Below are 25,248 nucleotides of genomic sequence, written 5' to 3' on the forward strand. Positions count from 1 at the left end.
TTCAAATTTATAATTGTTACATATTTCTGAAAAATTGGACTTTTTACCATTCATTATCTTATGACTTTCATCTCTAGTAAAGCTTTCCATCTTAAAGTTTACTTAGTCTGATGTTAATATTACTACTTTATTTATCTTTTGGTAAATTATTTTTCTTAGTATGTGATTTTTTTTTATCCTTTGACTGTAATCTTCCTTACTCTTATGTTTAAGGAGTATCTCTTTTAAACAGTATATATCTGAACTTTATTTTTTGTCCCGTCTGATAATCTTCGTCTTTTCATCGGACTATTTAGTTCTTTTATATTTACAGTGATTACTGATATATTTGGATCTCTGTGCTATTTATTTGTTCTACTATCTTCCTGGTTTTGGCCTTTTACTTTTAAAAATGTTTCTCTTCTTTTTATCATTTCATTTCTCCCTTCTCCATTTATTTGTAAATTATGTGCAATAGGTCTTTGGTGGTTACTCTAGTGTTAGCATGCATACTCAACAAAACTTAGTAACTTTGAGGTCCTATTAAGAAACGTAGAAAGCTTAAATTCCAGTCATGTGCGTCCCTATTTGTATGCTATTATTGCCTATTATTATTATTAGCCTTTTCCCCACAAATTAGATATTATTATTATCAATCAACTGGAATCATTTGTCTGTGGATGGGTACAGTGTGGAGAAGGTATAGAAACGATGAAGAAATTATAGACATAAGGAAAGGGGCTAGCTGAGACTTATTAAGGGCTTTGAACTCTATCTTAAAACTAGGAAGCCCTGAAGGGTCATCAGTGTCCATATGCTCTCATTTGATTTTGAGAAAGCTTACTCCGGAATATGAAGAATGTAAAATGGAGACCTGAAGAAGAAAACCAATGGGTGCTCTTGTAGTAATCCCTGGGATGAATTAGAATTAGCAAGGTGACATCAGGATGGAGAGAGTGACAACGTCTAGAAACCCCCCCGGCTGCCCAATCCACTGGATTTGATGAGTGGCCAGATCCGGTGGGTGAATGGGAAGGGGAAGCCGGGATTTCACAAGATTTCGGGTAGAAATCATGAAATATGGTGGGAAGATGAAGAGTTGAGTAGATAGGTCTCTCCTTAGGCTTGTGATGAAAACTGGAAGATTTATATGTCTCTGTAGAGACTCTCTGAAGCCCTTTCAGAAACGGCAGCCCCCTTCGGAAGACCTGTATCTTCAGAACCCTAGGCGCCAAAGCAAAATCCCTTGCTCAGAGACGGCCTTGGCCTCAAGGCAGAGATCGCGCAAGGGGTGGAGAATGGTTTCTGCGTTTGCTCCCTGCCTCAGCTTCGGCACACTCGGACCGGGGAACCTTCTGTGACCACCCGGCTCTCGAGGCGGTGACGGACCTCACCCAGCGGGCGCTGGTGTGCACCGCGTCTGCGCAGAGCGCGGGCGGGGCTCCAGGCGCGGGCGGGGCTCCAGGCGCGGGCGGGGCTCCAGGCGTCGGCAGCGTCGGCAGAGCGGCGAGGACGCGCCCGGTGCGCGCTCCTTGCGCGCGGCCCCGCCCCCGAGGCCGCCTGCGCGGTAGGCTCCCGGGCTGCCGCCGCGCTTTCCCCGAGTGCAGGCTTTGTTGGTCTTTCTTTACGAAAAGGCACATCCAGGAAGGAGGAGAGACTGCCGCAGAACTGAGTTCTGTTAGACGCAGTCATCGGAGGTTTTGCAATGCACCGAGAGCCGTAAGTACCAGGATATTCACTGAGGTGCGTCGGCGTCCTGAAAAGGCTGAGTTCTCAGTGTCAAGTAGGGGAATTGACGGGATGTGGAAAACTACCGCGGATGACACAGATGAGTTGTCTTCAGTTCTGTCACGCTCAACGCTTTTTCAAACAAATCCTTGTCAGCTTCCTTGAGGTATCAGTGACCCCCCCCCCCAAAAAAAGCAAGCATGTACTTCAGGAGTACCGTGTGCTGGTGTAATACGCTACAAATTGTAAAATGATTACCACATGAAGCTAATTCACGTCCATTACCTCGCCAGTTGCCATTCTTTTGGTGTGGGGAGCACGCTTGAAACCCACTCTGTTAGCACATTTAAAATATACAGTACAGTCTTAGCAGCAGTCACCAGCGATGCATTAAATCCCCTGGGGCTTATCCACCTCATACCCAAACGTCCACCCAAAGGCCAGCTTCTCCCCGCCTCACCCGAGCCCCAGCTCCTACACCTCCATTCCCCTCCCAGCATTTCTGAGTTCTAATTTTTATGGATGAATAATATTCCATTATAGATAGGTCGTATTTCCTTTACCCATTCATCCGTTGGTGGGCGTACAGACTTTTCCTATTCCTTGGCTACTCTGTATAATGCCGCAGAGAACACGGGAGTGCAGAGATCTCGTAGACGCTGATTTCATTTCCTTTGGATATTTACCCAGAAGTAGTATTGCTGAAGCATATGGTAGGATCGACTTTTAATTTTTTGAGGAACTTCCATACTGTTTTTCGTAAAGGCTGTACCAATTTATACTCCCATCAACAAAGCACAACTTTCCCCTTGTCTCCATGTCCTTGCCAATACTTCTGACGCCACTGTTTTACAGTAACAACTATTTTGCGATAGCCCCCCTTTGTTGACCCAAAATTAAATTAATAGGTAATATATTTACCCAAGTGCATAATTTTTTTAAGTGAAGAATAATTGACATATAATGTTATTAGTTTTAGGTGTACAACATAATGATTTGATATTTTTATATATTGCAAAATGATTACCACAGTAACTACTTAACATTCATCACCTTACATACTTTCAAACCAAATTCTTCTCTTGTGATGAGAACTTTCAGATCTACCTTCTTAGCAACTTTCAAATATGCAATACAGTATTATTATTATTTTTGCAATACCGTATTATTAACTATAGTCACCATGCTGTACACCACTTCCCCATGACTTTTTTATTTTATAACTGGAAGCTTGTACCTTTTCACCACCAAGTGCATGATTTTTTTTTTAAAAAAAAGGATATAATGGCCTGACTATAATATAAACAAGTTAAATAGAATAAAATCTTAAGTGTTTTTTACCCTTTTTGTGTCCAGCCAGGAAAACAGACCACTCTCAGTATTTCAAACAGAAGTAAATTAATCTAGGGAATTGGTTATAAAGGTTTGGGAAGGGCTGGGAGAGCATATAGAGGAAGGTAGGGTTATGCAGGATTAATAACTACAGGGACTCACTGCTCCGTAGAGCTGGAGAAACAAAGGGGAAAATGATGTCACCCAGAGCCTCCGATCGCAAGGCCACTGTGGCTGCCACCATGCACACACACCATGCACACCGCACAACCCAGAAGACAGGGGAAATGGTGTCTCCCTGATTGCTTCCATCCCCCAGTGCCTCCCGTTGGCAGACCCTCAGAGAAGCCAGATGGGAAGGAATCTGGAAGCTGTAACTTGGAGGTTTCTAGCCCCATAGGTGGAGAGCAGGTTCTGAAGGGGTGTACAGAGCCAACAGATAATAGTTTCAATTTGCAAATTTTTAGGTACAACTACATTTGAAGATATAATAAGAAGGCAGATGCTTGAATATGCATTTGAATAAGTGGGGATTTAATAGAAGACAAAGTTCCATTAAATGTTACAGACACTCTGTGTATCTGACTTTTGGGAAGAAAAGGCTGAATAAGTGTATTCCCAGGTATGTATAATCACTATGAATGCAATGACTACCATACGGATAGATCCAGGTGGTTGTAGCGGTGACTCCAATGTTATGGGTGCCTTTGCCATTGCCGATGAGATTTCCAAATGGTTGAGTTGACAATTCATGGTAAAAAGTGTAAACAGAACAAAACTCATGAGTTGCATTGTTATAAAATTCAGGGTACACTAAAATCATGCCAAAAAGCTTTGTCTTTATATGTCAAATGGAGTTAGGTCTTGAGCTGAAATCATTATGAACAGGGTTTTTCTGGGGTTTTTTTTCCACCTTAATGAATATCCATCAGGACATTCCAAATTTCAGCTGGACTAAGCATTGCAGAAAATCCAATTTCCTGGTCTCTTCCCTTCTAAGTGCCCATTGCATATCTCCCACCCCTTCCTCTGACCCCCCATTATTGTAACAACTAAAAATGCCTTTGCAGATTTTCAGCCCTCTCCTGAGCAGCAGTACTGCTCTTAAGACCACAGATGTAGTTGTATATTTTTGATATGGAAATATGAGATAGTTAATAGAAATTAGGTTATAGAATGGCATTATAGTATAGTATTATACAGTTGCCTTTCCTTATTTTAGGAAGTATTTATACATGCATAGGAGAAATGGATTGGCATGTATAAACCAAAGTGTTAACAGTGCTTATCCCTGTTGTTGGAATTTGAGGAATAATTTTTTTTGTTTTATCTGTATTTTAAATTCTTTCTACTTGAGAAATTTTAAAATGCATTCAAGGTAAAAAAAAAAAAAAAAGAAGAAGAAGAAGAAGAAGAAGATGGTGATGTCAGTCAGACACATCAGTGAGGATCCTTCTTGGCTCATAGGATCAGTCAGAGCCCCTAAATCTGTCAGTGGGGACTGGCCCAAGTACCTGGTATAAGCACTTGCTCAGACAAACTCTGGAGATACGCCACCTCCTTCCTGCACACAAACCATTCTTTGGTGCTCACCGTTCCTTAGGAATGGTGAACAGAGCATTTCCTTCCTTCTGTTGGTCCAAAGTGTGTCATGCTATATTTTTGGCTTCATAGCACAGCATTTTCTTTAAGAATAGGAGCCCCCTGAACTCACCGTCATGCCTGCACCATAAATCTCAGGCAGAAATCCCCAAACTAAGAGACTGGGTCCCAAGCTTGGAAAACCATTTCCCATCCATGGACCAAAATGGAGGCATCAGCAAGATACAACAAGTTCAGTGGGTTGCATGCTAGATGCTGTGGCAGGCCTGGCAGTGTGGGCCCTGCCAAGAAAACCAAGGAAGGATGATTGGATAGGAGTGCCCCTGTGTTGGCAGGTCCCAGAATTTTCCAAATGACTGCCCACTGGGATTTAACCTAACACACTGTCTCCAATCCAAGCTGCCAGCCTCCAAGACCTCTGTCCTGCCCCGGGCCTTGTGTGTGGATCACCAGGCAGGGTGTGGGTGTACCTGACACACACACGTCTCCCAGACCTGAACGCCTGGGCCAAGACAAGGGATAGTTTCCAGATGTGGGCCTCACATCTGGGCCAGCCATCAGGAGGCTGCTTATTTGAACAAAGACTGTAAGTACTCAAAGAGCCCCGAGGTCCAGAGAAGGCTGCCAAGAGCTGGCGAGCAGATGAGTGTAGAACAGACCTTAATTTATGGTTCCAGGAGAGGAAGAAAGCCGTGCTTTGTGGTCCTGCATTGATACGTGTGAAGCAAGGTATTCCGCTCCTTCAGGATAGGCAACGGCTTCATTCACGGGATTAAAATCAGGGGCTTAGATTCTAGGATGAGCAGAATTCTGGACTGAGTGTGGACTTCCATTTTCAGCGTCCCACCTCGACCTTGCCCCCCTTTCAACATCATCTCATAACTTATATTCTGTGGAAACATGTTGGGAATAGAAGACCTTACAATTTTACAGCTCAGTGGGCCCTTTTAGCTCATTGTCCTCACCAGACACACACTTCCTTTTATACATACCTGTCCCTGTGCCTTGAGCATTTTCCCCACTTGATAGGAGGAACTGAGATGAATCGATCTGTTTGCAGTCATCTTTGGAGGAGGTGATCGAGATTAGTGCAACTTGGAGCAGATTGTACCCTCCTACAAAGTGGAGAAGTGCACTCCTCTGGCTGAATTGTGTTGGGCTAAATTGTGTATGTCCCCCTCAATCATATGTTGAAGCCCTAACCCCCAGTACCTCGGAATGTGACTGTATTTGGAGATAGGGGCTCTAAAGAGGCCATTAAGTTAAAATGAGGTCGGTAGGAGGGGCTCCAATCCCATATGATGTGTCCTCATAAGAAGAGATTGTGCCCAGACACATGCAGAGGGAAGACTATGCAAGGACACAGGGAGAAGGCGGCCATCTCTCTACAAGAGAAAGGCCTCAGAAAGAACCCACCCTGATGACTTTCAGCCTCCAGGAATGTGAGAGAATCAGTTTCGGTTAAGTCACCCAGTCTGTGGTACTTTGTTATGGCAGCTGGAACGAACTAAGATTTTGGCGGGGGGTGGGGAGGGGGGGACCCGGGCTGCGCTAGTGGCACTGAGCTGCCCAGTTCAGTGGGAGACCAAGGACCAGGCTGGCAGTGAGGCCGGGCAGCACCATGAGGAGCCCTGGGTGCAGGTGTGAGCCCCAGGATGTTTGTAGTTTATTTTCCAGTTGGTGCTTTTATTATCCTCACACTGTCAGGACAGTTCTGTTAAGTGTCACTGCCTGGCCTCTGCTTTGTGTGGGACATTGAGAAGGTGTGGGACATTGAGAGGGGCCCAGAGGGCAGTTATGCCACAGGGCCTCAAGTCCAGACTCAGGAAGGGGCAAGAGCGTGCCCACTGGCAGGGGCAGCATCCTTAGGGCCTCAGAAATAGCTGGTGGGTCTTTTGAGAACTAGTTCCTTCAGTGTTGCTGGCGCACACCTGTGCCATTATCACTTGGATTGCAGGTAGAATATAAATGTTTCTAGCCATGCTAACTTTAGGGAAGTTATTTAAACCCCCTGGTCCTGGTTTTGGGCTGTGAAATAGGGATAAGCGTCCCTTCATAGAGCATTATAAGGATTAAATGAGACAGCATATAGAAAGGCTATAGAAGTATATTGCACTTTCTCTTTTTCACCAAGCGTTTCTTGAGTACCTACTATGTGCCAGATACCATCTTATGCTTGGAGCATATAATAGAAAATAAGAGAAAAAATGTCCCCATCCCACAGAACTTACATTGTAGAGACGGAGCAACTATAAAGGAAATGGACGTGAAAAGTGATTCTAGAAGGAAAAGGGGTCCACTGGGTCAAAGGCTACTGCAATGTCAAGGTAAGCAGAGGAAAGTACCCATGCGCAGGTGCTTGCATTTCATTCAGCAGACCCCAGTGAGGTGGAAGGCAGAGCTGAGCCCTGGATTAAGGAGACATTGCAAAGGCTGATGCTTCCTGGAGAAGGGGCTGGAAAAATCTGCTTGTTGGCCCAGGGAAATAATTAGGAAGCTTATTTATACCCAGGATCCTGAGTGAAGAAAAAAAAAAACCCTCCTGTTTAAAAATAAAATGAGTTTGGCGGCTCCTCAAAATGTTAAACACAGAATTGCCATATGACCCAGCAGCCCCACTCTGAGGTGTAGACTTCAAAACATTGAAAGCAGGGTCTCCCGCTGATCCCTGTACAATGTTCACAGCAGCTCTGTTCACAACAGCCCAAAGGTGGGAACAGCCCATCGGCAGATGACTGAATCAGCTACGTGTGGTAGATGCACACATTAGTGAACCTTAACACGGAATGGAATTCTGAAACATGCTTAATGGGGATGAACCTGGAAAACATCATGCTAAGCAGCATGAACTAACACAAAAGGGCAAATACTGCATGACTGCACTTACATGAGCTATGCAGAGTAGTCCAATTCGCAGGAATAGAAAGTAGAACAGGGGTTATCAGGGGCTGGGGGCGTGGGGCGTTACTGTTTACTGGGTACAGAGTTTCTGTTTGGGATGATGAAAAGTTCTGGAAATGGACAGTGGCCATAGTTAATGCTGAATCGTGCGCTTTAGAAAAAAAAAAGAAGGTAAATTTTATGTTCTGTATATTTTACCACGATAAAAAAGAAAGAAAGAGAAAGTTATTTGCTCCAGGTCATAGAGCTAGGGGAGCTGAGCGCTGAGCCTGGCACCCGGGGGGCCCTCTCTCTCTCAGGAGAGTGCGTGCTGCTCACGGAGGCCGGAAGTTACGGTAGCAGCAGGACCACCTGCAAGGGGAAGACAGCAACGCACCTCTCGTCCTCCAGTTTCTTGCTCAGCCCTGTTTCTTGCGTCTGTGTTTCTTGCGACTGCCTCTCTTGTCTTCCCTTTAAATCGTATTTGCTCTTGGTGGGCTTTGAGGAGTAATTAACTCAGGCCGCTCTGTGTGCTGGTACGTGCCCTGGGGCCAGGCTGCGTGGAATCAGATCTCAGCTCTGCCACTCACTGGGGGTACTCTGGGGAAAGTTTCTTAAGCTCTCTACCCTTGTTTTCCCACCTGTGAGAAGCGGGTAAGAGCAGAGGGGTGGTTGTGGACATAAAGTGAAGTCGCACATGGGATGTGCCTGGAGCAGCGGCTGGTACCGGACGGCGGGGCGGGTGTTTTCCTTGTCAGCACACCACCGGGGCTGCGGGGGCTGCCTTAGAGGGAGGGTCTGTGGCCCGCATTCAGGCTTGCTGAACTCTTAGAAGCCTTTTGCCGGATTCTTAAAGCCTCGGGACTCTTCTCGAATCCATCAGAGCCAGGAAGAAAGAAACGTTGCCCATGCACATCCTTACTTACTCGGCGGCTTGGAATGATCTCTCCATTTCTGTAGGAAGTCGTTTATAAATGACTGGGTCGTGATCAGTGCAGTCTAAAATCACTTGAAGTGTGCTCCCGAGGTTCCACGCTCCTAAGCTAAGCGAGTCTCCTTTCATTCAGCAGTGCTGCCCCCTGTGGGCAGTCCGCACACTGCAGCCCAGGTCACACTTGAGCCCGCAGGGGGGTTGGGGAGGCGTGCCGAGGCCTGATGGTATTATGTTTCCCCTGACATAAGCCCACTCCTGATTCTGCTCTCTCTAAATGGATTTGTGAGATACTTACAGCGCTCCTGTTCCCATGAAATGAGGCTTAACAAAAAGAAAAGAAAAAGGCAGCCAGCTTCTGATAACCCAAGGAGACACAGCCCCCTTGTGTGACTCGGGGCAGGTCGTGGGTGTCGGTCAGCAAATGGGCTCCTAGAGGCCTAGGATGTGCTCTCTCTCCTGAAGAATATCCTATTTCCACACTTTTTGAACCAATGACTCAAAATCCAGAGGCACAAACAGTGAGACTAATATGTTCTATGTTTTTAAAACCTTTTGCTCACAAAGCAAAAAACAACTACTCTACACTAAATTTTGGAATGAAGAATGGAAATGAAGAGTGGGAAAGTAGTTTTATAACTCATATGACAAAAAAGACCTACTCTTCCTAATACATAAAGAGCTCCTAGAAATAGGAAGGAAGGAAAAGCAGAGGAGAGGAGAGGATGGACTAGAAAAAACTGGGGCCACATTCACAGAAGGCAACCCTGAAATACCATTTTCACCTACTGAATTGCAAAAATCCTCATGTTTAATACCACTCTCTGTTGGAAGGTCTGTGGAAGGACAGGCACCCCAGAAAAATGTTACTGGGGATGTAACCTGGTATATCCACTATTACAAATTACAATATATCCAAAATTACAAATATATAGGGGCGCCTGGGTGGCTCAGTCATTTGAGCGGCCAACTCTTGATTTTGGCTTAGGTTGTGATCTCGGGGTCCTGGGATCAAACCCCATGTCAGGCTCCACCTCAGTGCACACAGTCTGCTTAAGATTCTCTCTCTCCCTCTCTCTCTGCCCCTTCCCCCTCTCGCAGAGTCTCTCTCTCTCTCTCAAATAAATAAATCTTAATAAATAAATAAACAACACCCTCTCCCCCCAAATTACAAATATATAATTCCACTCCTGAGAATTTATCCTATAGCTTCAGGCATGCACAGAGGACATTCATCATGGAGATTATTCATTGGAACACTGTTTTGCTGCCTCCCCGGGATGAGTGCTATGCTGTGAAAAAAACAGATGTGCTCTCAGTATTGACATGGGAAGAGCTCTACTATATTTTGTTAAGAAAAATAAGCAAGGTTCAGGACAGTGTATATAATCTACTACCTTTTTATCTAAAGGGGTGGAAGATAAGAATTTATATTTTTGTTTCCTTGGTTTTGCAAAACAAAACTGAATAGAAAAAAAATGCTTCACGAGGTTACCTGTGGAGCCCCTGGACTGACTGGGATAAAGCTTGGAGTTATCCATTCTCCTTTCCACTCCTTCCAGACTTTCCACTCTCCTCTTTCTGTTTATTGATTGTTGAAAGGATGAAGGTGTTACCAGTGTATACTTAAATAAATACATTCTTGGGGCGCCTGGGTGGCTCAGTCAGTTAAGCGTCTGCCTTCGGCTCAAGTCATGATCCCGGGGTCCTGGGCCATCGGGCTCCCACGTCGGGCTCCCTGTTCAACAGGGAATCTGCTTCTCCCTCTCCTTCTGCCCCTCCCCCGTCATGCTCTCTCTCTCTCTCTCAAATAAATAAATAAAATCTTTAAAAATAAATATATTCTTATTTTGGGCAGGTAGGGAGGATTCTCCTATACTACAACAAGAGAATAAATAGTCCAATATATCTGAGATTCAATGCGGTAATATGTATGGGCACAAAGATTTAACTGCAATGGTCCTGATCACATATTGTTTAAATGGGAAAATTCCAAACTCTTGGAATGTTAAATGTCCAACATCAGGGGATGACGACATATCCATAGGACAGTGATGCATCCATAGGACAGACTACTCAAAGCTAATTCAAATATCATGAAGTATATGTATTGACATGGAAAGCTGGCCATTTAGTATAGAGTGCGAAAGCAAGCAACATATTTGTATATATGATCTGATACAATATTTGTAAAATATATAAATACAGAAGTAAGTAGGGGCATCTGAGTGGCTCAGTCAGTTAAGCGTCCATGGGGGAGGGGCAGAGGGAGAGGGAGTTGGGAAGGAGACTCCCCACTAAGTGCAGAGCCCATGTTTTCAGTTTTTTTTCTCAGTTGGATCTTCTGATTTTTCTACTGTCAACTTTTATTATTTATGTAGTTAAGAAATAATAAACACTTTTAAAAAGTAGTGCTTTTGTCTAATAGGTGGTTTTGAAAGCTCTTTTTACAGATTGTTTTCACACAATGTATGCAAAACCTTGCAGAGCCATGATAACTGTATATGGAGAAACAGACTCGGGAGGTTTTGAGGTTTGCTAGGAGTTACCAAGCCAATAAAGTGAAGCTGTGTCTGGGCCGAGTTGTCTAACATGTGGTCCAGGGATGCTCATTCTCCCTGCCACACACATTCCCAGAATCCTCCTGGACCTCGGGAAGGCTTGGACTCAGTTCCTGCTCCACTAGAAAAGTGGACAAGGTCATCTACAGTGCCCAGTAAAAGTCCACAAAAGGAAAGGCTAACCAACAAGAGAAGCATCCCTGGGAAGACACTTGCTTGAGGGCCCCATACTGAATGGCAATGAAAGTCACAAGAATTCTCTTTCCACTTTTCCATGACTATGTTTACCACTTAATGTGGGAAGATTCACAAATATTTCTAGAGAAAATTATTTCCATTAAAATTAAAAGAAAAAAATTAGATTTTCCCCATGTATAGATTTTTAAAAATTGTATTAAAGGGTAAACTTACTGAAGGTAAAACTATTTTTACCTCTGTTTTTCAGTGCTTAGTTATCCCAAAGATACTCAGTAGATCTTGGATGGTTGTGATAAATGGATGGATGGATGGATGGATGATTGTTTGAGATGCACTAATTGGAAGCAGGAAGGAAGGAAGGAAAAGGGAGGGAGGAAGGAAAGGAGAGAAAGAAGGAAGGGAGACTGCTTGGGTTGGTTGGATAGATGAAGGGAAGGTTGGTTAGGATGGAAGAAAAGATGGTTGATTGGCTGGCTGGGTGTGATGGAATAATGGGTGAAAGGATAGATTGATGGATGGAATGGATGGCTGAAGCTGGAGTTGATGTTAGAGTATAACAAACTCTCAAGTACTGTGGGCTGCTTCAGCTTAGGGACAGAGATGTTGCTGACATAATTTTCTTCTCTTCTGGGAAAGATGGAAATATCTCAGCTTTTTATGCCAGTCTCATTAACAGCTGCCAAGACATATGTGGGGCTCTCAACTGTCGTCCTTCCTCTTCACATCCGTAGAAGGGCAGAGAGAGTTAATAGGCTGAATTGAGGAGACACGAGAGTTAGCATCTTAATTTTACAGGTGGGGTAACTAACTGAACCCCCCTTTGCAAATAATGTCCAAGCTACTAGAGACCTTATAAAATACCAGGCATTTAAAAATAAAATTGTAAACCATAGAAATGAACAAAAGAAGAGAAAGAAGAGGGTCATTAAAGTCATTCAGTGGGCTGGGACAGGTCTCCCCACTGTGGTTACTGCCAAGGCTAAATTGCAGTGGGTAATGCCATCTGCCCTGGTATTCTCTCACTCCTGAGAGCTTTTTATCCCACTTTATTTTAGGAATGCCAAAAGGTGGGTTTCTAATTCTATTCCTCTCTAGTTCTTTTTATAGTACTCAGATCTGGGCGAATATCAGTACTATAAAAGTGTGTCCTCTTTTTTTGTATTTTAAATCAGCCAGAAGTTTAATATCTTGAATTTCCTGCTTCCTTGGAATTCATCACCTGCTGTTTGCAGTGCCAGTTGCACCTGCACGGTTTTCTGAGCACAGGTCTGCCTGCCAGGCCGTTAGCAAGGCCAGTGGACAGATCACACACTTGGGTGTTTTTAGATTCTGTCACTTTAATGAGAGTGAAGTGCTCCAGGCTGCCTGCAACCCCTCCCAGTGTTTGTGAGACAACTGAGCTGGAGGCAGGGGTCCATTTAGAAAGTGCCAGGAAGCAGCAGAAAGTTCTCAAGCACATTGACCTATGAGGAGGACAGCGAGTCGTGGCCCTGAGTTTGTTGGGGTCTTTTTCTCTGTGCCTCTTAAAAAAAAAAAAAAGTACATTCTTCTAAAGGCATTGACTAAGGTGCTCTAGCAGGAGCTACCTGAGCCCCACCCACACACTCATCTTTCCTGGTTCAATGCTGACAGGCTCGAATTCCAACTGCCGACACCTCGTTTTGTGTCCTGAGAACTTTCTCTTGACCCGGAGCCCCCCTTCGCCGCCTGTGCAGCAGGCCTGAGTGCTAGGGAATTGAAGCCCCGGGGAGCAGCCTCCCAACAACGGTGAACAGGAGTTGGTGTATAAATACCCCAGCTCCCTTGCCCCAGGCGGGATGACTGTGACGTGTATGTTCTTCATTGGCTTCCAGAGTTTTCTGAGCACTTCACTTTTTTGTGTTTTAATTTCCGGTTTCTTCATCCAGGGAGATGAAATCCCTTAGTCCCTTGCTAATTTCTGCAGTTTCATTTTCGTCTGTGTGGGGGTGCCTTTCTCTGTATTTATATTGCCCAGGAATCCCAACCACTGGATTCTGAAGGATCGTGTCTTATGTTCTGAAAAAGAATCTCAGCCAGTGTCTCTTTGATGATGCCACTCTCAGTCTTTCTAGTCTTGCCTGAAATTCCTGTTAAGGATATGACAGTTCTTGTTATTTAATCCTCCATGTCTCATAGACTTTCTTTAATATTCTCCATCTCCTGCTGGCTCCTTCTTCCAATTTACAGACTCTTTCTTTAGCTGTGTCCAAGTGCTGCTTAGCCCCATCTACTGAGTGTTTCATTGAAACGATCCCACTTTTCATTTCTAGAAGTTCTGTTTGGCTCTTCTTCAAATCCATTGGCTGTATTTATCCTCATTAGTTAGTCTCTCTTCTGTGGTTTTTGTTTTAAACATATTACCTTATGTACTCTACCTGAACATTTTATTATCTGAAAGCTATGTTCGGCGTGGACATTGACTTTTACTCATGGTGACTGTGTCCTTTAGTGCTTAATAATTTTTTATTTTTATTGTAAGCTTGTCTTCCACCGGGAGGATCTTGTTTTGTTCTGTCTCGTTCTCTGTGGGAATCCTGTGCAGTTTGGAACACAAAAGTGTCCCTCCACAATTGTTTTATTTTTGCTATTGCCAAGTTCCTTGGGGATAGTCAAAGCAGCTAAAAAAGTCACCGCCTCTATGTAGCCTGCTTGGATCCCTTTTCCTCAGCTGAGCCTTGAACTTCTCTGCTTGCCTAGCTCCTTGTACACATCTCTGTGGCATCCCAGGCAGCACTCTGTTTTGAGACCGTGTATCTGTTTCCTCAGTGACTCTAGAAGGCCCTCAACACTCATCAGGTCTAGCACAGAACTCATAAATGTTTGCTGAATGAATGAACTTGGAGAAATAAGTCCTCAGAGCCTCAGCTTCTTTGAATGGGAGGTTATCTTCTATCCTTATCTCATGGGATTTAGGGAGATCATAGACCTTCAAGGTCATAAGGTGCTTTAATTCAACCCATAAGATCACTGCACCAAATCTTTAAGTCCCTGCATAAGCTAATTAACTAAGGGGCCCGCACGAGCTGTGAAGCACGGGCACAAGCACGTCACCGTGGTTCCCCACTGTCCCACTGCTACCCAGTCCTGGCCACTGGTTGACCATCCAGGATTATCTGCTTTCTTGGTGCTTGGTGAGCCAGGAATGGTTGCAATGGAAGATGGAAGATCCATCATGTAGTAACAGTTTCAGACTTTTCTGAGACCCAAACAAGGCTATACTGAGGCTGATTGCCTCGGGCTTATCTTGGACTTATAATCCTTCAAAATCTAATGGCAATAGCCAAGAAAGCAGCTGTGTCCACCCTAAATGCCCGCTGTCTGGTCCTCATTTTCCCAGCCTGCCTGAGCACGCTTTGAGAGTGCTGACCTTGACACCACCCGGGCCGGTTTATTCTCACTGCAAGGTCAGAGGCACAGCCTGAACTGTAGGTGTGGTTGAATTTTGACTTGAATTCCAGTTAAAGGTAGAGTTGCATTTGATACTCAACATTCTATACATGAAATATAAGCTACCTCAGAACACTGGAAATTCTTGATAATGGCAAAGCAAACCATTTTGGGTTTGTATTGTACCTTTTCTTTTCTACTCAAGCATTTTGTAGTGGGGAAAAAAGGACTGGGATTGCAGTGTTTTTTAGTGGTTCCAACTAGCTATCTTCCTCTGCCCCCTAGTGGCCTCATGACAAATTGTAAGACCCTTCATGTTTCTTCTCAATTTCCCTGGTTGCTTCTATTCTTACTGTTTTTGTTATTGTTCATGAAAAAGAAAGATTTTTCTTAAACTTACCACAACCTCAGAGTTCCCTATGCTAAAAATGAAATTAATGAAGTATAATTTTACTAGAAAATATGTGTGCAGTGCGAGGCATTGAGAACCTAGAATTTAGGAAGTGATTCTCTCTTATTCCCCTACAGGCTGCCTCCATGGCCATCTACCTTTGGTGTCAGTACTTTCTGGGGCAGCTGTTTTCCACTCTGGGACCCCTTGTTTGACAGCTCCATTTGAACCAGCATGAAATGTTCACTCCCTCCCCAGCTGCATTCTAGAATCTAGAACCTCCCAAGTCAGACCTAAGCCTGCCTTCTGGTGTTCGTGGTGGGGTTATCTAGTTCCCACCCTGGACTCCTGTCCAGGCCAAGAACAGCACCTTCCTCATATGCCTTGGCTTCCAGCACCCACTTCCTCCTGCCTGTGCTCTCAACATGGCACTAGTATGGTGGAACCCCGAGACAATTGGATCCTAGACATGAACATGGTATTCACAGGGTGGTCGGACCAACACCAAGCATAGTTGCTTCTGGTGACGTACAGACCACGCAAACCATGTCTTTATTTATGCCACTAAGCCTGCGTTAGTTCCCTTACCAAACGCAGAATCTGATCGGCTCCTATTGAGCTAGCTGCCTCCCAGCACCCTCCGGTCATCTTCACATGTATAGTGGCCAAGGAGAGCTTTTCTCATTCTTCCCTCATGACAGTGGCTTCTTTGTTCAATATAGCCATGGTAACTTTATTTTTATCTCTGTTTTTTTGCCAGGAGACTGGATCATAATCTGACAATAAGGAGAAATTCCAACCTGGAGGATTTGACCACAGAGGAAAGAACGTCCTGAGAGTTCTCTTTCAGAAAGAATGAAGGGATGTCCCTGGGGCCAAGAATCAAGTTATGTTCTTGACCTCCACCCTCTCTGGCTGCCATGCTCCTTGTCAGTGACATGGAATTTACTTCACCGTGCTCTTGTAGTATTACAGGAAGGGGAGAGGGCTTTCCAGAGAAGAGAAAGCCTCCGCTCCTTCTAATCTTCAATGGATAGCTGAAAGATACTGTACAATTTCAGGAACTTTTCCCATAAAACCGCACTGACTTTCAGGAAATTAGCTCTCCTGTCACTAGCTAGTGGGAACCTCAGTTCACCACTCACTGGTGTGTAAGAAATACTATGTTTTTTTTTTTTGTTTTTTTTGTTTTTTTTTTTGTTTTTTTAAAGATTTTATTTTATTTATTTATTCATGAGAGACAGAGAGAGAGAGAGAGAGGCAGAGGGAGAAGCAGGCTCCCCGCTGAGCAGGGAGCCCGATGCGGGACTCGATCCCAGGACCCTGGGATCATGACCTGAGCCGAAGGCAGACGTTTAACCATCTGAGCCACCCAGGCGCCCAGAAATACTATGTTTTTAATTTTCCCTAAATCCAGTTCTAAATCTCTGTTGGTTTCCTAGGGCTGCCATAATGAAGTGCCACAGGCTGGGTGGCTTATCCAATAGAAACGTCTCACAGTTCTGGAGTTCATAGTGTTCTCCCCATGTGCCTATTTCTGTGTCCAAATTTCCCTTCTTATGAGGACACAGTCATATAGGGCCCACCCTAGTGACTTCATTTTGACTTGTGACTTAACTTTTTTAACTTCATAACTTCATAAAGACTTCATGTCCAAATAAGGTCACATTCTGTAATACTAGAGGTTAGGACTTCAAAATATCTTTTTTCGAGGGGACACAATTCAACCCATAGCAATTTCCATCCTGCCAAGTTAGCAGGAAACCCAATCTTGACTAACATTAGCTCCCTCTCCACCACACCCACATACTCTCCAGCCCAGAACTGAGTTTCTGATGTTTTTGGCCAACCCTAAGCACCTGGGAGATCCCTCTGTCTTTCATCGTTCCTGCTTGCTACTGAGTGCCCAAGCTTGCATGGTGTCTCTGAGTCAGAAGCTAACCAGCCATGCTCTGCTTGAAGGCCCAAAACTCTTTGTCATCATCGGCAATTCCAGTGTCCAGGGAGTCGGCTGGGCAACCTGGCACCCTCCATAGGCATCCTTTCTGAATACTGGCACTTCACCAGGGACCTGGGGTCTTGCTAGTCTTGACCCCATCAACCTCTTTCCTTGTACTTCTTAAAGCCCCTAAAGGTATCTCCTCAGGTGGTCCCAGAAGAAACAGAGCCATGACATTAAGCAGATTTATCTTCAGACCTTCCCTGAGGAGAGGTCACTCAGAGCCTTGCTTATTTACATGAAATGGAGAGAGGGGGAAAAACATTAGGTGAATGACAAAGCTTGTATATCAGTGGATTGTCCTGCCATGCTTCTCACTGTATACCCAACAAATAAGCCATAGGCCAATTCACCAAGAGAAACCTAGCTGGCTGGGAACCTCAGCCCTGAACACGGTCTCCCACTTCTCTTCCACACTCAGTTCCAAGGTGCTTGCCTACCTGAGCAGGTGTTGCTGGGACCTGCGGGTGGCTAAGTGTGAGTGAGTTTTGCTGGGGTCTCCAAAGTCAGAGTCACCTACTGGGAATTGGACACAGAGGGCAGAGCTAGAACCAGAAGGGGACGGTTTAAGAAGTTGAGGGGTCTGTAGTCTCTCCTGAAGAAGAAAAAAGTGACCATATGCTTGGGCAGGGGCGCTGTGGTATAAGAAATATATTTGGTCTTTGTCTCCAGTTCCTGTCACAGAGCTCCTAAAACCTGGGAATTTCCTGAGTGACAGGGATGGCTTTTGTTATAAAGAGCTCCTTCATAAAGAGCTTTTTGTGGTCTCACCTGAGTTTATGCTAATAAGGTAACTTAAAATGGAGTTCCTAGATAGCCTAAGGATGTTTTTGGTCCTAGAAAGACCGAGGAGGATGGGCTCCATCACCAGAAAAAACTAGTGGTTAGAGGGTTGGAACTCCCAGCCCCACCTACCAGCTACCCAGAAGGGTAGTAGGGGCTGGAGATTAAGCTCTGTAAAAACTCTTGATGGGAGAGATTTGATGAGCTTCCGGATTGGTGAACACCAATTCTGGGGTGGTAACATGCCCAGAGAGGCCATGGGAGCTCTGCACCCCAGCCCCCATACCTTGCTCCGTGCATCTCCTCCATCTGGCTGTTCCCGAGTTTCATCCTTTATAATAAACCTGGTAAAAGAAGTGTCTCCCTGAGTTCTGTGAGCAGTTCTAGCAAATTATTCAATCTGAAGAGGGGGCTGTGGGAACCCCTGATTCATAGCTGGTCAGTCCGAAGCATGGGTGGCCTAGGACTTGAGACTGGTGTCTGAAGTGGGGCAGTCTTGAGACTGAGCCCTCAGATCTGTAGAATCTGACACTAACTCCAGGTTGTTGGTCGTCAGACTTGAATTCAATCGTAGGGCACTCATGTGGCATCCGGAGAGTTGGAAAAATCATTGGTATGGAAAAAACTTAGGCATGTGTTGTCAGAGTGTTCTGGGTAAAAATAGTCCAGGCTCACCCTGACCCCAAAAGGCCAAGAGGGGCAGACTGCTGGATTGAGGTATCCCTGTGCTTGAGATAGAATTGTGTGGAGGACAGAGAGGGTCCCTCTGGGGCCCCTAAGGCTCTGATGGCCCGTGTCACTTAGGTCCACAGGGACAGAGACTCCTTTTTTCTTTCACTGTCTGTGAGATTCCTGGCACTAAGGAAAGTCCACAGAGAATGGTAGCTCCATATGAGGCAGCCCAGCAGCTGACAGGATAGAAGGCAGAACCACACCACAAGAATACTTTGTAGGGACACAGCTCGGCTCAAGGAGGCCAAGAGCACCAAATCAGAAGTAGTAAGTGCCCTTAAGGACGTGCACTTGCAGCACACTTGTACATGTGTGTGCACGCGCACACACGGAGCTTAACGCACATGCGTCTCAAAAGTTTAAAATGCAGCAGACGAATCAAAAGAAGTTGTAGTCATTGTGAGATTGGAATTAGTGCCCTGGAAGATTAAGCGCAAGAACTGTCTCATTAACCAATGTGCTGGATTCAGAACACCCCAGATCTGTTGTATTTCTCTGTGCCCACAGGAGTAACTAGAAAATATATTTTTTTAATGGTGGCTTTTACAACTACGTCAAGAGAACATCAGATACCTGGGAAGAAATCTAACAAAGGATGTTCGAGGCTTCAGCAGTGAGAACTATAACACATCACTGAAAAAAATTAAAGGAGACCTGAGCAAATGGACGGATCTGCAAAGTTCATGGAAAGGAGACCTCAATATTGTTAAAAGGTCATTTATTCGAAATTGGTTTATAGATCTGAAGTAATCTCAATTAAGATACCAAGATTTTTATGTAATTGGCAAGCAGATTCTAAATATTCATTGGGAAATCCTCCCCTTAACAGTACATAAGAGTTTTAATTATTCCAAAATCTCATCAACCCTTGGCATTGTCTGTCTTTTGATTTTATTTTGTTTTATTTAATTTTATTTTATATTACAGGGATATTTATCATTTTGTATGGGAATTCCTAAGGGGAGTAAATCTGTGGTAAATCCCTCCAGGGGTGGATGGAGAGGGTACCCATCCTGAGTGGGCATTGTTTCTCTTTGTTTCTGCAGACGGACAATGGCAGAGTTCAGGGTGAGCTGGCCAAGAGACTGTGTGTCACACAGCAAGTGAGAGATTTGAGGTGAGGGGTTGGGAGTCCTGAGTGGATGAAAGGTGAGTGGCAGGGCATTGCCTTAACATGCCTTCCATTTCCCTGGGGCCTCTTCTGCCAAGAGATGCCACCACCCACTCAAAGTTCTCAAACCCAGAAAGTACTGATGACAGATGTTTCCATGAGTGATTCTCGGCTGGGTGAGTGTTGGTGTGGCAAGGGATAGAGCTTTTTCCAACTACATGTGTGCCCTTCTTTTCCTCCAGAGATCCTTGATCAGCCACTTAGAATCATCACCCTTTCTCAGAGCCCCATGGTACTTGGTGGGAAAGCCATTCGCCCAGGCGTGTTGGGACAGCAAAATGGCTGAGAACCAAGGCCCACATGGGTGATCTCAGTGACTCCCAAAATGTGGCTTTCTCAAGGCTCCAGGAGAATTAGAATGCCAGTAAACCCACCTGTGGCATCCACTGACATTGAACCCAAGGATGGCTTCCCGGATCGCTAAGAAACTCCCCCGTTGTCTTTGGCTTCTCCAAAATGAAGAAATTGGGGTGAAGTAGCTCTCGGTGTCTGTTTCCTGCAAGCATTCTCTGACAAGGTCTCTGTCTGGTGTGAGTCTTCTGAAACAACTTGAGAGTGTTACACAGTCCGAGACATTAAGCTTAAGATGATTAAAAAAAATCTGTACATTGTCAAGCTTTTCATTGTCCTATGTGTATTTTTCAGAATACTTTATCTCTTCTCAGTAACACCTTTCTGTACTAACTTCTAGGAAAACAACTGCAAGGTGATAATATGTAAGTGATTCATAAGCTGCAGGGCACTATATAAATATTGGCGCCTCCACAATAAGATGCCTTCAACTTACAACTTGGTGAAAGAAACTAATGCGCGAACCCTCGTGCTTTCCTGTGTCAGTCTCCAAGTTCAAGCCAGGTATGCACTGAAATTTAGTTTAAGTGAATACCAGAGAGAGAGGATTCAGGGAGGGCGAAGAAACCGTGATGAGGATCCTCAGTGCTTCTTGGAGGCACTGAAATGTGAAATAACCTTTGGAAAGCCTGCGAGGTGACTTGGTATTTTTCCACCCCACTGAAGCTGAAAGGTTAATGAGTTTGCCGTGTATGTAAGAACCAGACCTACAGTTTAGAAGTGAGGGCTGGATGCCCCACACTCCTAGCTCCGGAGCAGAAGTGGGATGGGGGGGTACTCTCTCTTTGTGGGGGTTACCCACCCACAGGGGCAGAGCTCCGGGAGAGGCTCCCATTGCACGTGTCTTTCCAGCCCCTACCTTTGACCCCCCATGTCACCCCCAAGGATATGCCTCTGCGGTGTTCGGCCCAGGGGTGCCTTCCAGGCCCTGCGCGGGTCCCGCCGCTCGTCCTTGTCAGCGCTGCCGCCCTCCCTCACAGACACGGAAATTCTGAGAAGAAGCATCCATTTACCGGTGATGCGGCCTCGCCCTCCAGACCGGCTGGCTCTGGGATGGGGCAGCCCTGCCAGGCTCGTCCTCTCTGCTCCGAGCGAGGCTCCAGAGGTGAATGAATCTGTCAGAATGTGCTCTTCGGGGAAAACCAGTGCTCTGGTTTTCAGCCTCCTGTGAAAGCTGATGCTTGAGTCCTTCCCAGACCCGGAGCTGATAAAGGAACTCTCCATTTTCTTCTCTTGGCCTGCGGGAACTACGATTGTCCTCGCTGGCTGCACAGTGGAATCACCCAGGGTGCTTTAAACAATACTCGTGTAGGCCCTACCCCCAGGCCAGTTAAATCCGACTCTGTCAGGGTAAGCTTCTGGCATGAGTGTGTTTGAGTCCTCCCCAGCGGCTCTGGCGGGCGGCCGGCGGTCAGAAGCACGGTGGGCAAAGTACCCCAACGGCTCTGAGAACACAGGGCCCATCAAAAACGCTGTGCCAATCCCCACTGCCCCCAAAGCGCTGTTGAGGATGCGTTGTCATTACCCTTCAGGTTCCCAGAGTGGCTGTCCTAAGCCACTGTCACGTCGTCATGCTCCCTCCTCTGCCCTGACCTCTGACCTGCCCAGCACATGATCCAGCCCCTCGCCCACCGAGTCCAACTCCAGATGCCCACCTTGGCCCCAGCCCCTGTCTCTTGTCCCAACGCTGTACTCGGGTTTATGGAGCGTCAGTAGATGCACAGCACAGGGCTCAGGACAAAGCCAACCCTACATCTTCCTCATCAAGCCCTTCCCTCCACCTCGCCCTTCTGGGGTGGGGTCTCCAGCGAAAAGGCCCCTCACCCCTCACGCCCGGCCAACGTGGACATGCCCGGCCCACAGCGCTCACCCCCCGGGTCTATAGCAATGCTGACGCTGTGTGGGCTTGAAGAACACAACTCCCAGGGTGGGGCCATGGCCTCCTCTCCTTGTACCTGCAGGTGCCCTATCTCAGGGCATGTGCACATCAGAGTTGTCTAAGGGAATGGCATCTGGCTCCCTGGCTCCACGGCTCCAGGCATCACCGCAAGGGACGCCGACATGAATCAGAGCAGGTTCTAGAATCAGTAGTCAGTTTGTGGTGCAGGCTCATCAAGGATGAGCCCCTACCATGGAACTGATCAACACAGGGATCACTGGTCCAAGTACGCCAGGAGGGCCCTACCATGGCTGGATCTCTTGGCTCCCCACAGAGGTCCCTCCCAGTTGTTTCTGAGAGCAATCAGGGTATTGTCACGGGAGTTCCTGGGAAAGACCCTGCTCTGGGTTGAACTGTGCTCCTTGCTAAATTCATATGTTCGAGTCCTACCCCTCCATACTTCAGAATGTGACCTTACTTGGAAATAGGGTCTTTGCCGATATAATTACTTTAAGATGAGGTCGTTCCTGGATTAGAGCAGACCTCAATCCAACATGGCTGGTGTCTTTATAAGAAGAGGGAAATTGGACACAGAGACCCAGACACCCAGGGAGAAGACCCTGTGACAAGGGCAGAGACTGGAGCACGGCAGCTGCAAGCCAAGGAGCACCAAGGATCACGGACAGCCACCGGGAGCTGGAAGAGGCAAGGAAAGGTCCTCTCCCTCGTGTTTCAGAGGGAGCACGGCCCTGCCGACACCTGACTTCTGATTTCTAGATTCCAGAGCTAGGAGAGGATGAGCCACCTGGCTTGTGGTACTTTGTCATGGCAGCCCTGGGAAACCACGACAAGAGTTCACCCCCAGCCCAGCTGTCAGTTTCTCTCTCAGTGCCTTTCTAGGAGTTCGGATGCTCCACATGTCAGCAACTGAAACCCCATCTAATTGGCTGGAGCAGCTAGGGGATTTTTTTTTCTGTATCTTAAGTTGCTTGATAGAAAGAGATACCCCTGTCAATAGTTATCATCAGATGAGTATATGAGCCCGGGGAATTATACACGGGGATATGTGTTGCTGGGGCAGGCGGGAACGGCTTTATAATCCCAGACGGAAGACTCTGCCTTTCATCTAAAAGTGTGCATTCAGCTTACTTCATGGCTTTCCTAGAACAAAATGGTTCTTTACATCTGTGTATTGGAAGTAGATTTTGTAGTGGAGGCAGCTTCAAAAATGATGTACCAGGTTGAGCCACTTGAGGCAAAAAGCCTCTCAGCAGTTTTTAGAATCCAGTATCTTCTACCAAGATTTCAAAATTCTTAGAGCTGAGTTGTAACCGGGGCATCCAGTGTGTGTGTGTGTGACAGTTTAATATAGCCTTGGTAAAATTTGTAAAATAGTCTGGAATTTTGTCCTCAAACAGTAATTCACCAATTCTTTTTGCAGTTCACTTCTTGAGCATTGTCACCAAGATCTATCCAGGTGGAAAAGCAGCTGAAATCAGAACACTCCTCAACATGACCTCACCACAGAGCCACAAAAATGGTAAATTCCTGTGAGGCCAGACACCAGATACCCCAGCCTTGCACACACTGGTGCTGTTGGGGAGAGAACCACAGGCTCTTGTTTGGGTTTCTCTCTTGAGGGAAAAAAAGCCACAAGGAGTCCTGGATGCTCAGCTCAATCAAGTTCAGTGGGCATGTGTTAGATGCTAATCGATACTCAATTTTGCCACCAGGGAGGGTGCTGTTTTGAGCAGTTGCATGTCTATAGGAAATAATAGAGTGATTTATTTTTATGTTGAAAACTTCAATATTTGATATGCATTCTATCAATATGGCCTCCTCCCCCCACCGCGCTTGCCTCTAATGTTTAATTGTAATGAATTGTAGTTGCAACAAATTGAACCAATTGACATTAAAATATGAGATTTAAAAAAAAGAGGTAGAAAAGCATATCCTTTGTGGTCAATGTTAATCTTGCAAAGGATTTTTTTTTCTGTAAGGCCTGCCAAGAGCAGAGAAGATGAGGACAGAAAGCGATTCACTGAATCAGCAGCTCCAGAGAGGTCAGAAAGAGATGGAATCGGCCCTGCACGTTTGGCAAAGAGAAGAGAATGGAGAGGTTGGCTGGAGGGCCCCAGAAATGCATCCTGGGAGATGTGAACGAGGAGTGTGTGTGACCAAGGGGTGGTCAGGAGGATGGGGTTGGGTACCATGCAGCTTTGGGAGGGAGGGTCATCTGGGCCTCCTACGATGTGACCCCCACCCTCTCACACCTTGGCTGCCAGCAGGGCCCCTTCCCTGTCCTGGCTTAGCTTCCTATTCCAGACACAACATTCTGTGCTCCTTCAAGTCAATAACCTCTCCAAGATGTGGCTGTTCTCGACCCACTGCACTTCTGCGTGACCTGTCAGAGCCTGGAAGGACGTGTGGGACCCACCTGGTAAGAAGACTGGATCAGTGGGGTCACTCCCCTGGGGCCCCCAGCACCACGTTCACCAGACTAAGAAAGCTGGGGCTACAGGATGCTGTCAGAACAAAATCTCCCGAGACTTTCTCAAATAATCATGGCCTGGAATTATCCCAAGCATTTTGTGATTCCCCTCATGCCCCTGCTCCTCGGCCTTCAAAGAGCCCCCAGTGATGGAGAAGGGAGTCACTTATGTATCCGTGTGGCAGTTGTCACATGTCTGCTGTCTGTCTGGTATTGTCGCTTACGTCCAGGATACTTCACGAAGACAGACGAGCTTCTACTCTCCTGGAACTACAATCTGGGGAGGGAATGGTGAACACATAAACTCGATCGTTTCATGTATTGATAAAGGCTATGAGGCAATTCAAATGCAGTGACATAGGACAGGGTGACATTGAAGGGCCCACCTCAGTTCAAGAAGACCCTTCTGCAGAGGTGAACGTCTACACCGAGGTCAGACGGAGGAGGCAGACAGGAGAATAAGGAAGAGTGTGAAGGGGGCCAGAGCTGTAAGGAGGGGCCTAAGTGGGGAGACGCATGGCTTGTTCAGTGGGATGGGACTGGAGATTCTCACCAGGGCTGATTTTGCCCCCCACCCGGGTGACATCTGGCAGTGTCTGGAGACATTTGTGTTGCCACAGTGTGGGAGGGCGCTGCGGGTGGCTCGTGGGTAGGGCCAGAGATGGCTCTAAACGACCTACAGTGCACAGAGCAGCCTCCATAACAAAGACCTATGGGGACCAAAATGTCACCGGTGCTGAGGTCGAGAACCCCTGAAGCAGAGGGTGTGCATGAAGGCGACCGCGGAAAAGCCTATGCGGGAAGGCTGTAGGGCCATTGGGTGGCCCGCCAG

The 25,248-nt window shown here is 46.2% G+C and overlaps 1 long non-coding RNA gene across 1 annotated transcript; it reads left to right on the top strand.

The window, feature by feature from the left end:
* The first annotated feature begins 1,532 nt into the window (after positions 1-1,532).
* On the top strand, positions 1,533-24,506 carry LOC116643762. The gene is made up of 10 exons (XR_004301613.1): positions 1,533-1,698; positions 3,507-3,661; positions 15,771-16,157; positions 19,032-19,237; positions 19,571-19,673; positions 19,878-20,212; positions 20,387-20,550; positions 23,367-23,465; positions 23,926-24,044; positions 24,214-24,506. It is a non-coding gene; the product is annotated as an uncharacterized LOC116643762 (long non-coding RNA).
* Positions 24,507-25,248: the final 742 nt, after the last annotated feature.

Source organism: Phoca vitulina, unplaced genomic scaffold (genome assembly GCF_004348235.1).
Source record: "Phoca vitulina isolate PV1807 unplaced genomic scaffold, GSC_HSeal_1.0 scaffold27, whole genome shotgun sequence".
Taxonomy (NCBI): Eukaryota; Metazoa; Chordata; class Mammalia; order Carnivora; family Phocidae; genus Phoca; species Phoca vitulina.